Source organism: Artibeus jamaicensis, unplaced genomic scaffold (assembly GCF_021234435.1).
Source record: "Artibeus jamaicensis isolate MK-2021 breed Jamaican fruit bat unplaced genomic scaffold, CSHL_Jam_final contig_456, whole genome shotgun sequence".
Classification (NCBI taxonomy): Eukaryota; Metazoa; Chordata; class Mammalia; order Chiroptera; family Phyllostomidae; genus Artibeus; species Artibeus jamaicensis.
Window position 1 is genome coordinate 875724 of NW_026521839.1, and position 12566 is coordinate 888289.

Sequence of the window (12566 nt, forward strand, 5' to 3'; positions counted from 1 at the left end):
CCTCATGTTTTTGAATTCTTGTTTCTTCATATTTTTCTGTTTGGTCATTTTTTTCTTCCTTCTTGTCCACTCCCTTGATTTGAGTCCCAGTTTCCTTTCCATCACTATTGGTTTCCTGTGCATTTCCCTTCATTTCAATTGGTTTAGCCTTCATATGTTCCTCTAATTTGTGACTAAAATCAACCAGTTCTGTGAGCATCCTGATCACCAGTGTTTTGAACTGTGCATCTGAAAGTTTGACTATTTCTTGGTCGCTTAGAGCTATTGGCTCTGGGGCTTTGAGATCTTCTTGAGCCATTTTTGGTCTGTTCACGCCCATTAAGTATGAGGAGTGGAGCCTTAGGTGTTCACCAGGGTGGAGCCACCCAGGTTGCTGGGTTGTGACGCTCTATGTGGGGTCGGGGTCAAAGAGGGGTAATAACAGTCCCCTCTGCTGCTTCCCACCACTGGGGCCTAAGTGGCCCATCTCACTGCTCACTCTTTCACTGGTTTATCTGTGTGCGCAAATGTGTGACTGAGGTCAGCGTGCCACCTTGCGCCCTCACTGGGTTTGCCTGTTGCTACCCCACACCTGGGATCCGCCCATGGCTGCCTGCACGCCTGGGTTGGGGGATCTTTCCTGCCCAACCTGCTCCGCTGCTGGCTCCGCCCCTCTTACTGGTCTGGCTGTTTGTTGTTGTTGGACTTCCGTATAGTTCAATTTTCTGAGTTTTGGCTGCATCTTTTGTTGCTAAAACTATGTTGTCTTTAAACTTGGTTGTGTGAGAAGGCACAGTGTTTCCACCTATACCTCCATCTTGGTGGAAGTCCCCCAGGGTTTTTATTTTTACCAAGCACTCCCAGAAATCCTAAAGCAAGAAGCAAATCTCCAAGGCACTGTTTAAAAGTAACCACTGCTTCTCTGACTGTGGCATTAGGACAAGGAAGCAGAAAGCACCAGCTAGTTAGGGCTGCCTCTGTCTCAGGCAGCCCCTCACAGGTGCCTGGAGCATCACCTGGTTGCCATCACCCTCGGCCCCTTACCTCTGTTGCTGAGGCAATGTGGCCAAGAAGTTGTGCATCTTGCTTAGCTCAGTGTATGGTAGGAGCTCAATAATATTTGTTATTATTTTTTAATCCTCTTAACTAGGATCAAGATTTTTATGTTTTGATTTAAGATCTCCTACCAAGGGAGTAGATTAATGAACATGGTCAGGAAAGAGTAGGGATGAGATACAACACTAAGGATAAGTTGTAGGGACTGCTGCTTATTTAGGTGCAGACACAGCTGAAGTTGCCCCAAAACTCACTTTCCTCTGATTAAATTGTGCTGGAAGCCTCATCTGCATAGAAGGCTGTGTTTCCCCAAGGAGTGATTGCCCATCCCATCTCATTCTGTGTGACACTCCTAGCCTTTACATTCCATGTACAGCCAACACTTCAGCGTCAAGTTGCCTATAATCACTAGCACCGTTAGGTTAGTAATACATCTCTGAACATGTCTTTTCTGAAGTTAGTACTTTGATTTTCCTTGGTCCATAGCATGCTTCTAAAATCACAATTCTTCTGATGTCCACATGGACTCTGCTAGACAGGAAACACATGTGTCTGGAGAGGATGGCATAGTAACTGCGACATAGGTGTCCAGTAAATGTTTGTGGGTTGAGTAAGTAATTGTAATTTTGCAATTTTTCTGTGAGATATTGTCCCCAAATGAGATTCTGTGGGCTGGACTAGTAAAAATCCATATAAAGTTTTACTCTACTGACAAAAAAATGAGAAAATTGAGAGCAATGTATTAATCATTTCATAAAGCTAAATTTATTGTTAAAAGATTGCTCTGAGATGGTGTTCTTCCTAATTTGGGACTACATTGATTAAATCAGTCTCCACCCCATTCCTTTGAGTAGGCTTCCTTCTCTCCTGCTTAAGTGACTAAAGAAACCTCTAGCCTGAGTCTATTCTTTTTCTCCTTATGTACCAGGACTTGTACTTTATTTTATTTTTCCTCCCTTATCTATCAGGACTTTTAGCTACAAACCAGAGGAGCTGAATCTCACTGACATGGGTATTTTCTCAAGCATAGGAAGACTATTTAAAAGAGGTTGGGTGTAAATGCAGTGTACTATCCTGAACTGGATCCTGGAGCAGAAAAAGTACATTGGTGGAAACACTGGGAAAATTCTAATGCAGTCTGCGGGTCAGTAAATGGCCATCTACCAATGGCAATGTCTCAGTTGTGTGGAATGTGCCATAGTTATGTAAGATGTTAACAGTAGGAGAAAGTAGGTGAATGGTACAGGAGGTCTCTTGTACTATTTTTGTAACTTCTCTATGAACCTAAAATTATTCCAAAGTAAAAGGTTTATTAAAAAAAAGATAAATGCTCGGAATCTCGAGTTCAACAGTCTATTAGATCATAGTTACCTTTTGAAAATGTAAATCAGAGCCTATCAGTATCTTTCTTAAAATCTCTCAAAGGCTTCCCATCACACCATGAATAAAACCCCAAATTTTTACCAGAACCCTGTGAAATGGCCCTGCCTGTGTCTTAAACCTGATCTCTGGTCAGTCTGCCCACTCTACCTTTGTCTGATGATTTTGCTCCGGTCATACTAAACTTCCTACAGCTTCTCATTGGGGCCACACTGTCCCCACCGTAGTCCTTTGCACAGGCCACTGCCTCAAACCCTTTCCTCCCAGGTCTTTGCATGGCTGGCTCCTCTGGTATTCAGGGCTCTTCAGCAACTTGGCTTTGCACCTACATGTTCTAAAGTAGCTCCCCACTTCTCTGTCACTCTCTTTCACTCCTATTTTGTGGTCTTCAAAACACTTCACACTATCAAATAAAATGATTTATTTACTTATTAGTTATTTGTCTCCCCCTCCACCAGCTTCATGAGGCCAGGGGTTTCCTGTTCATCATCATATTCCTAGCATGTAGAACAGTGTCTGGCACACAGTAGGGGCTCTGTAATTATTCAGCGAATGATCAAAAGAAGGGACATTTCATCCATTCGATGGCTCTCTGTACTTCCCTCTCCCATAGTTCCTGCCCTGCTGCTTGTAACTGTCTGTGCATCCATCTGTCTCCTTCCCTGGGCCCTGACCTCTGATGCCTGAAATGTTATTCACCTTTACACTCCTAGACATGGCCCAGTGCCTGGCACAATGCTGGCATTCCGCGACAGCAGGACTCCTTGGGGCTTGGACGCTTGCTGGCTGACTTGGGGAGTTGGAGGTGAGCCCTGTTTTAGACAAGACCAGTCACTGACCACTTCCTTCATATTTACATTACCAGTGCCCAGCATTAGAATACACTGAATGCATGATTTTTGAATGAATAAAGCAGTAAGTGGGAAAAGGCAGTTTGCCTGTGGTACCTGAGGGGGATTCAGAAATGGACTTTGAAATTCAGCCAATATCTAAATATTGCCCACAGAGGGGGCCCAGAGGAGGCATGAGTGTGGGGTGTCACTTTATTCTGTCCTGTGTTTTCTCTCCTATGTATTTCGTTGGGCCTCCTGTCAGCCACATTTTCTCCAGGCAGAGTTCTTCTTGGCCTTCCTATTTTCCTTTTGCTTGAGTCTCCCTTACCTCCCTTCTCCATCCTCTTCCTGAGCCAAGGTGTTTCCCCAGCTGCAGTCCCACAGCTGCTGGTTCTGCTTTCCCAACAGCCGCACTCAACAGTGCCTGCTACATTCTGGGGGCACCCAAGGGAAGGAGCTTAACGTCTTCCCCCAGTTAAGTGTCAGTCCTTCATCTTCTCTGATTTAAGCAAGAAATAGTACAGTACCATGGAGAGTGTGCAACTAGCAGACTAGATGGGTTGCCAACCCTGCCTTATAATAAGTGAGTAACCTTGGGCAGGAAATTTACCCCTCCCAGAGCCTTGGTTTCCTTATCCCTGGGATAAGGATATGGATTTTGATGGATGTGAGCATGCAATGTGTGTGTGCACACACAGTTCATGTAGCTGACATTATTCTTTCACACTTAGCTGAAATCTTAACTGCTTTCTCTAATGTAGGTCGCTTGGCTTCAGCCCTGTATGAGTTTCCTTAATAGTGCTTTTCACAATTTATAATATATTGATTTATATATGTTTTGTGTTGTCTGCCTCATTAGACTGTAGGTAGGAAGTATAGTTACTTGTTACCACTGTATCTCACATATGGCAACACTGGCAAGTATAGAGTTCATACAGCAGTATCATACTTAATACTTAAATTATTTTTATGGAGAGTAGGGAAATTGTTAGAAAAATTCTGAGCAACAAGGTTAGCATAGAAGGTAATTTAGATTCACAAAGGTCAAGCTGTGGTGCATCTCTCATCTCTTCCCATGAGAGAAGGCACGTGTTTTAATGGTTGTTAATTGGTGACCAGCCCCCCAAATTTGAGAAGATAAAATGGGACACCTCTTGTATAGTTTCAATTCATTTTAGTAATGAACTCAGTTGGCATTTTCCCTCTGGAATGCTGTTATTAAAACAAACTTGACAGAGACTCCGCTTGTAGGTACAACAGCATGGCAACATAATGAAGTTTGATGTACAATAGGAGTCCCAGTATTGCTTTGGCCACAGTGTGGCACTTACAATGAATGAGAGCAATGGGGATCTCATTAGCCCTAACCATTTAGCACCCACCTGGAGAGAGAAGATCATTTCTGATCATACTGGCCCATTAGCGTGGTGTATAACCTGGAGAGGGAAATTGATGGGGAGCAGTAAAGGAAGCAAGAGTATTTATCCCAGCTCCTTTGGCATTTGCAGACAGACCTAAGATAGAAGACTACTGAAGAAGATTTATAGAAATAAATTGAGGTCATGGTTGGAAGGCTCAGTCAGATAATTTATTAGGCCTTCATTGAGCATCTACTATGTGCTAGGCACTATTCCAGGCAGTTGGGATTGAGTAGTGAAGAAGCCACAGTCCTTTTCTAAGGAGCTTACATTCTGGTGGGAAGAGATAGGCAACCACCAAATGAGTGCATTCATCAGTTACTTCTGCAAAGAAAATGAAACATGGTAATGTCACAGGCAGTTACTCTGAAGGAGGTGATGGAGACTGTTTTAGGGTGATGGTCAGGGAAGACCTCTCTAAAAATGTGAAATGGGAGTCAACAGTGGCTCTGTGGATGGAGACAGTGGCACAGAGGTGGACACTAATAGCACCTGCAGCTGAGGAATAGCATAGGGAAGCCCTGTACCTATGGTAAGTTGAATGGGAAGGAACAAACCAAAAGATCCTACAACCCCTTCCAAGTAGGAAAATATAGGTAATTAATATCTCCACATTCTTTACTATTAACCAGTGATGTTTATTATGTAGCAGCAGTATGACCTTGGACAAGTTATTCACTCTAGTTGTTATAGAACTTACTTGTCACTCTAATTTGACAGCTATAACACAGCAGTGATTATGACTACACACTTCACAACCTTGTTATGAGAATTACACATGATAGCAATAAATGCTAATAACTATTGAATACTTATATACCGGGCACCATGCTAAGTGCTGCATGTGTAATAGCATAGTCAATTTTCTTTTTTTTAATAGTAAAATTGTGTTCAAAGTTTATTTCAAGTCACAGAAAATATACAAACTAAGACAGCAGAATGGTCTGTTTTTGTTCTGAGAGAAGGTGATGGGAGTCCTCCACCTGTCACCAATTTGAATCATTCAGGGGTTAGGATGTAGAAGCCATCTTTTTGCAACATTTCAACAAAGTTATAGAATTAATTTCCAGATTTGTTGCCAGGTAGTTTTGAAAACCTTTCAAGGTGCTCCAGTGGATTTCTGTATTTGCTCCTTTAAGATCAGGATACTCTGCCTCTGTTCAGGAGGCAGCATGACGACCTGGTCTGCAGTCATCTGAAGAACCTGCATGATCAAAGCAGCCTTCTCGTGGTCTTATGGAGTGACTTGGTTCTGGCCAGGACTAAAGACACCAGGCTGGTCCCCACCCTGGATATTTGCTCCCTGCATGCCTGCTCCCTGTATGACTGAAACCTGTCTAGATTCCTGGGGGCCAACTGCCCCCAAGTTAATTGGATTGGAACCCTGGATTCCACTAGGGATAGACCCTCTAGGGCCAGGGACTGGGCCCCTCGTATCCATGCTCCTGGGCTCCATCCCTCTGACTTCCATTGCACAGGCCTCCAATCCTCTGGCATCTAATCCTCTTGCCTCCATGGCTTGTGCCTCCATCCCTCATGTGTCTATGCCTCAGGGATCCCTTCCACCTCTGCCATCCAAGGGTGGACCCCTCTGATCTAGCATGGGTCTTCTTGGTTCTGCCATTAGAGCTCTGGGCTCAGCTAATGGCCCTCCCCTCATCTCATGTGGGGGCAGGCCACAGCTGTCATGGCCAGGGACCTGGTGCATTGGTAGACCCTGATGAGGTGGTCCCAGGTAACCTCTAGGCTCTACCTCTCCAGTTACAGAAAGTAAAGTGCCCCCACGTGGGTCATTTAGAGCATCTCCTAACAGACCTCGAGGAATTGGGATGTTGGCAGGCAAGGGCCCATGCTGCATAGCTGCTCTGGGGTCTTGCATCAGCACTTGAACTCCCTCAATTGATGCAGGCCCGGCAGGTCCCACAGGCGAGTGCTGTAGTGTTCCTTGTGCTTTCTCCATGGACACTGGTCCACTTCCTGGCATTCCAACCTGTGTCTGCATTTCTCCTCCAGGAGCTAAGGAACCAGGGACAGGTCCTGTTACAGCTGTTGGTATTTGCCCTGGTGCTGGAACTCCAGCCTGCATAGAAGCATGCATCAAAGGAGGTGCACCATTGACATGCATGCTACCCAAAGACTGGGCCCCAGGGGCCTGAGGATTCTGCTGGTTCATTAACACATTGGATCCTGAGGCAGGCCCAGCACTGTGGGCTGGCTGAGGGTTGCCTGCAATCAGTGTTGGGATATTTGTCTGGCGATGCAGAACTTTCAGGGCAATTTCTGGATCCACAATTCTCATCACTACCTCAGCAAAGTATATGCCACTTGAGGATTTTGGAGCATCATGTTTCATGCTTCCTGGGGACTATTCTGGACACATAGCTTCATCTGTTTTATCAGCTCAAACATCTGCTTTGGTGGAAGATTGGCAACAGCTTTGCTAATGGACTCAGGCATCCTCAGGACTGATGGTCTCTCCATAAGTTGACTCAATGACAGGGGCACCAGTGCCAAGGCTCTTCAGCTCTTCTTTGTTCTTTTCACTAGCAGCATTGTCCACTCGAAGTGCTCTCCCACTGAATTCATGCCCATTCAGGTTTCTCACGGCACTAAGTGCTGTCTCTTGGTCTTGGTATTCACAGGAGCCATAACCCTTTGGCTTTCCTGTCTTTCTATCATATACCAACATGAAACTAACAAGTCCAAGCTCAGAAAAGATGTCCTTTAATTGCTCTTCAGTAGCCTCATATGGAGTGTTCCCCATGAATACTGAACATGGTGAATGATCTACTGCAGGATCTCTTACATTCAAACTGGCCATCATTCTTTTTTTTTACGCATAGTCAACTTTCTTGATAACCTGCCTAATAAGGCAAGACACACATAACCCCCATTCTGCAGATGAGCAAACTGAGTGCAGAGAGGATGAGTAAATTGTTAGGGTTACCCAGAGTTGGGATTTGAATCCAGGGACTCTTCCAAAGCCCTCTACCTTACCCCCACATCTTCCAGGCATAGAAGCCTTGAACCTTGTCCTGTCAGCGGTCTTAGCCCAAGCCCAAACCTATGCATGGTGGCTCTCAGTGCTTCTAAGTCTGCCATTACCACACACATTGTCTTTCTTCCACTTTGTACCAACTGTGAGTGATCTTCGAATCTGCATTTTAGAATGTGAAATTTAGAAATCAGCGATTTGCCGTAGAACTGGAGCTGGAAACCAGACCTTTTCATTTCCAATCCCCAGGGCTTTTCCCTACAGTCTGCTGCCCTGGAGTTTTTACTCATTTTAAGTAAGCACATTTTGAAAGAAAGCCTCAAAAATACACACTGCATTTTCTTCAGTAGATCCAGCTGTGTGCAAAATAACAGGTTCAATTTTATTCCTTAACACTGCTTCCATTAACATTTAAAACATCCCTACATATTCATTGTTCCTATTTTAAGTGGAAAAAAATCATCAGAATATTTCAGTATTCATCAGCTGAAGAAACCCATCAGGTTTTTGAATTGACACCTACTCCACCACCTGTGCCCAGGAGTTTCTCTCTGGGCCTGTTGTGCTCCTCCTTGTGTCTATTCCCAGAAATTTCCAGATTTCCTCGAGACTTTTCAGATAGGTAACTTTGTTCCTAGTGAATTTTTGTGTTTTGACCATGGTCATTCCTGTCCTCTTGGAATTCTGCAGCTAAACATTAAAGTTGAAAAAAATTTTTTTATAAAAAATTTTTTAATGAAGTCCTTGGATAGGATTGTTAGAATACAGATTCAATCCCAGAGACTAGAGGAAAGCACACCCGAGCTCACTGCCTCAAAAAGCAACAGCAGGAGGGCGGGAGGGACAGAGGACAGAGTACAGCAGCAAGAGCATTCTTACCCTTGTAACTGATGCGGCTGAAGCATCCGTGATCTTTCTCTGAGCTTGGTGCAGATTTATAACTAGGGTTCAGATGTTTTCTTTGGAATTGAGACTCTCATATTTAACCATCTACTCTGTGTCTCCACTTAAAAGTCCAACAGGCAACTCACATTTAATGTGATAAAAACACCCGCCTGATCTTCATCCCCAAACTTGTTCCTCTCTCAGTCTTACCCACCTGTTAATAACTTGATCCTCTGCAGCACTCATGTTGGAGTTTTCCCCACCACTTTTCTTTCCCTGATATAACTCCATGCCTGATTCATCAGCAACACCCCTTCATAGTAGATTCAGAAGGTGACCAGGTCTCACTGCCTTCTTGGCTACGACCATTGGAGCAAGCCACTGTCCTCTGCTTTTTCCAGTATCCTAACTAGTCTTCTCTTCTTGCTCAATTGCATCCTTCTTCATGCTCAATGTGGCCACCAGAGCAATCCTTTTAAATTTGCATCGGTGTACGCCCTGCCTTTGCTCAAAACATCCCAGGGCTTCCTGGTTCTCAGAACAAAAGGTAAATCCTTAAAATGGCTTATTCAGCCCTCCAGGATCCCACCCCCCACCCATTGTCACTCTGATGTCATCTAGTCTACCCTCTTGTCCACTCTAGAATGTAAGTTCTGTGAGAGCTGGAATGCTTGTTTTCACTCCATTGCCAGTGCTTAGAGTAGTACCTGGCATGCAGTAAGCACTTGAACATATTTATTACATGAATGAATGACTAAGAGATTAACATAGTGTCCGACTATATTAAGTCAGGAGTTATTTCATTACAAAATAACTGCAAACCGTATCAAATGGGAATGTGATGGGATCACTTCTGGTGTGGTTGGAGATTCAGAGGTGCATTACTCTCAGGACTCTCTCTTCAGGAACTCAAATGAAGCCATTAGTCATTGACTCCCTTTGTTGATTGTCTCTATTTTATTCTCTGTTCCCTTCATTCTCAGACAGGCTTTCCTGGTCACCTTAAGCTTCAGGCTTACACAATACCATATTAGTAATACCAGTGGGTTGGGGGAAAAGGGGGCATATCTTTTCCAACACTTCCACCCAAAGTCCTAAGAGACAATCTCATTGGCCTAGCTTGAATTGGGTGCCTCTTCTTGAACCAATCACTATGATCCAGGGGGCTGAAATGCTCCCAGTGGCCAAGTTGAATCATCGGGACCACCACTGGAGTAGAGTGAGAGCAGGTCTATTAGGCCAATGGACATTCCACAGACTGAGAGAGAGGGAGGACGCTTCTATAAAGGGAAGTATAAGTGTCAATATCAGGTCCACCCCACACTACCTCTAGACTGATTTTTGTGAAACATGGTTCTGATCTTGTTGCTATTATTCTCCAGAATCCTCAATGACTTCCCATTAAAATAAACACCAACGTTTTTGAGCTGGTATTCAAGGCTTATCCAAATGTAGCCCCAATCTACTCCAGTTTTATCTCTCACCATGGCCTCCCATATTCCCTTTACTGCAGAAACACTGGACTATGCAATACCATTTGTTCATTTATCATCCATATGTATACCATATACATACATAAAAGTTATTAAGCACCTACTATCTGCTTCCCAACCTTTGTGTATTTAATGACCATGCTCCTCAATGCCTCTTTCCACCTCCATGTATATTGAAACCAACACATTCTGTATGGCCTGGGTTAAGTGTATTTGAAGATAATCTTGCAGCTCAATAATTAATTCCTCTATCCCTTTCCATAGTGCTCTATTTATTCCTCTCTTGAGGCTGCAATTTTTGGGGGGTACCTTTGGGTTAATGTTATATATATACCTGTTTTCTCATATGGACTCTAAATTCTTTGAGGGTTTGGTCATCTCCACCCCCTACACACCATCCAGTTATGATAGAATTGAACACACAGTAGTTATCTAATAGCTGTGAAATTAATGTCTAATAAGGTGAATTGATTTAAACTTTCAGTTTCCCCTTCTTCACCACCACCACGATGTATTTGTTTGTATAGCACATCTACTTGTATAGCATGTTGGGATTTATAAAATATTTCTGGGCTTTTCATTTTATTTACCTTTCATAATGCTATTCTTAACTGTGTATAATTTCTCTTTTAAGGATGAAGAGACTGAATCTCAGATAGGTCAAGTAATTTTGGTTGCACAGTAGTAAGGACAGGAATTGAATTCAAATCTTTCTCCCCTATATTTGTCATGAGAAGTTTGGTAACAAGGAACAACCAGTTAAAGCACAAAAGGAAATGTATTGGCTAGTTGGTGGCCCCCAAAGAACCACGATTTTTGGTATTCATGCCATAGTATAGAGCCATTCCTCTGTGACTCTGACCTGGGCTGTGTGACTTGGCTGATGGGATTTTAGCAAGTGTGATGTAAACAGAGGCTTGATACCTGGCTGGAAAATTGGAGCTTGCCTGCTTGAAATGCTCCCTCTTGGAACCCAGCTGTCAGGCGCCGTGAAGCCCACACCATGTGGGGAGACTGGGGTGGGGGAGAAGAAATGAGATGCTGCATCACAGCACCAGCACCAATGGCCTGTGAGTGAGCATCTGGCTGCTCCAGGCTGGTCCCACCTCTAAACAACTGAAACCCCAGCCACAGAACCACCAGGAAGAATGACATGGTTGCCACTGGAAGACATTAAGTTTCAGGGCAGCTTGATCTTCTGGAATAGGTAACAGAAACATCAGGGAAGCATTTTATTTATTCTGTTTCACTTATTTGCTCAGCACTGAATCAATCACTGTGGCCAGGGTGATGGGCTCTTGGACCTCCTGCAAGGACCACATGCAGCAGGGGGAGAGATCCTCAGAGATAGGGCTGGGGAAATCGGTTGGGTACTGCAGTTAAGGCTGAAAGGAGATGGTTTCTTAAGAAGAGGTGGTTCTCAGGAGTGGGGGGAGGTGGTGTATGTATGTGTGTGTGAACATATGTGATGACCCATATCCATATGCAATCCACCCCCTGGACTTGCAGCCAGTCACATCTAGCTCAGCTCCAGGCACTCATGCTCTTCAGTCTCTATTGACAGAGGTGGTTGTCTAAACCCTGCAGTCAGGATACGTCTCAGAAGGTTTGTAAAATTTTCATAGGAGAGAGGTACAGACAACATTTGCAACCTTAGGCTTCATGAAAGGCCCTGCTTGAGTGAATCTGTGGCTCTTTTGACAATTTAACAGGAATTTTTATTAAATGTCCCAGAATATTTTGTTTCCTTGGGCCAGAAAAAAAAAAGCTTTCACTGCATGAGCAAGAGTCGCATGTCTGCTCCAGAGAAGGACAGTCACTTGTGGCCTCCAACAAATAAATATAGGTAGGAGGCCAGATCCTTTGAGTTCACTGTATCCATCATCATCTTCCTTCCCAACTCTACTAGAGAGAATTGCAGGATGTTCATTTCTGAGAGAGACTGCAGAGTTTCTTTAGTTAACTGATGATTTTAGAGATGAGGAAACAGAGACCCAGTGAGGGCTAATTGCTTGTCCAGTCACACAATAGTTTGATGGCTTGTGTTGGGATCAGAGCTCTCTTCTGACGCTGAGGCAGGTCCTCTTTTCACAGCCCTGGCATCCTGTGGGGACTTCATTAGTAGCTCTGACGCAGGGTAGGGAGTAGGTTGTGGGGAAGGGAGAGGGTGCTGAGTTTCAGAGGAAACTTGTTAACAACAAAGGGACCTCGGGGAGGGAAGAGAATGATCTAGGTTCTTCCAGTAGAGAGTCTGAACTTCACTGCCAATTTTCAGCCCCCAAAAGGACACTTGGATCTAAAATCTTTAAGAAGTTCTTATACTTACAAATCCCTATAGAAAATTAGTCACCCTATGCTTTATTTTCTCAGGGACTTGACCCACTTCTCTGAGGTTCAGAGAGGTTAAGCAATTTACCTAAGATCACACAGCCAGAGGGAGTTGATTCCAAACGTGTGCCCTTTGCATTATATTGCACTGCCTCTTAGGGGATAGGCATAGTCCCTACTGGAAGTGGAGTTAAAAGTA

The 12566-nt window shown here is 44.1% G+C and overlaps 1 pseudogene; it reads right to left on the reverse strand.

Annotated features, from left to right (window-relative positions):
- Positions 1-5561: 5561 nt before the first annotated feature.
- On the reverse strand, positions 5562-7487 carry LOC119062371 (cleavage stimulation factor subunit 2-like; annotated as a pseudogene).
- Positions 7488-12566: the final 5079 nt, after the last annotated feature.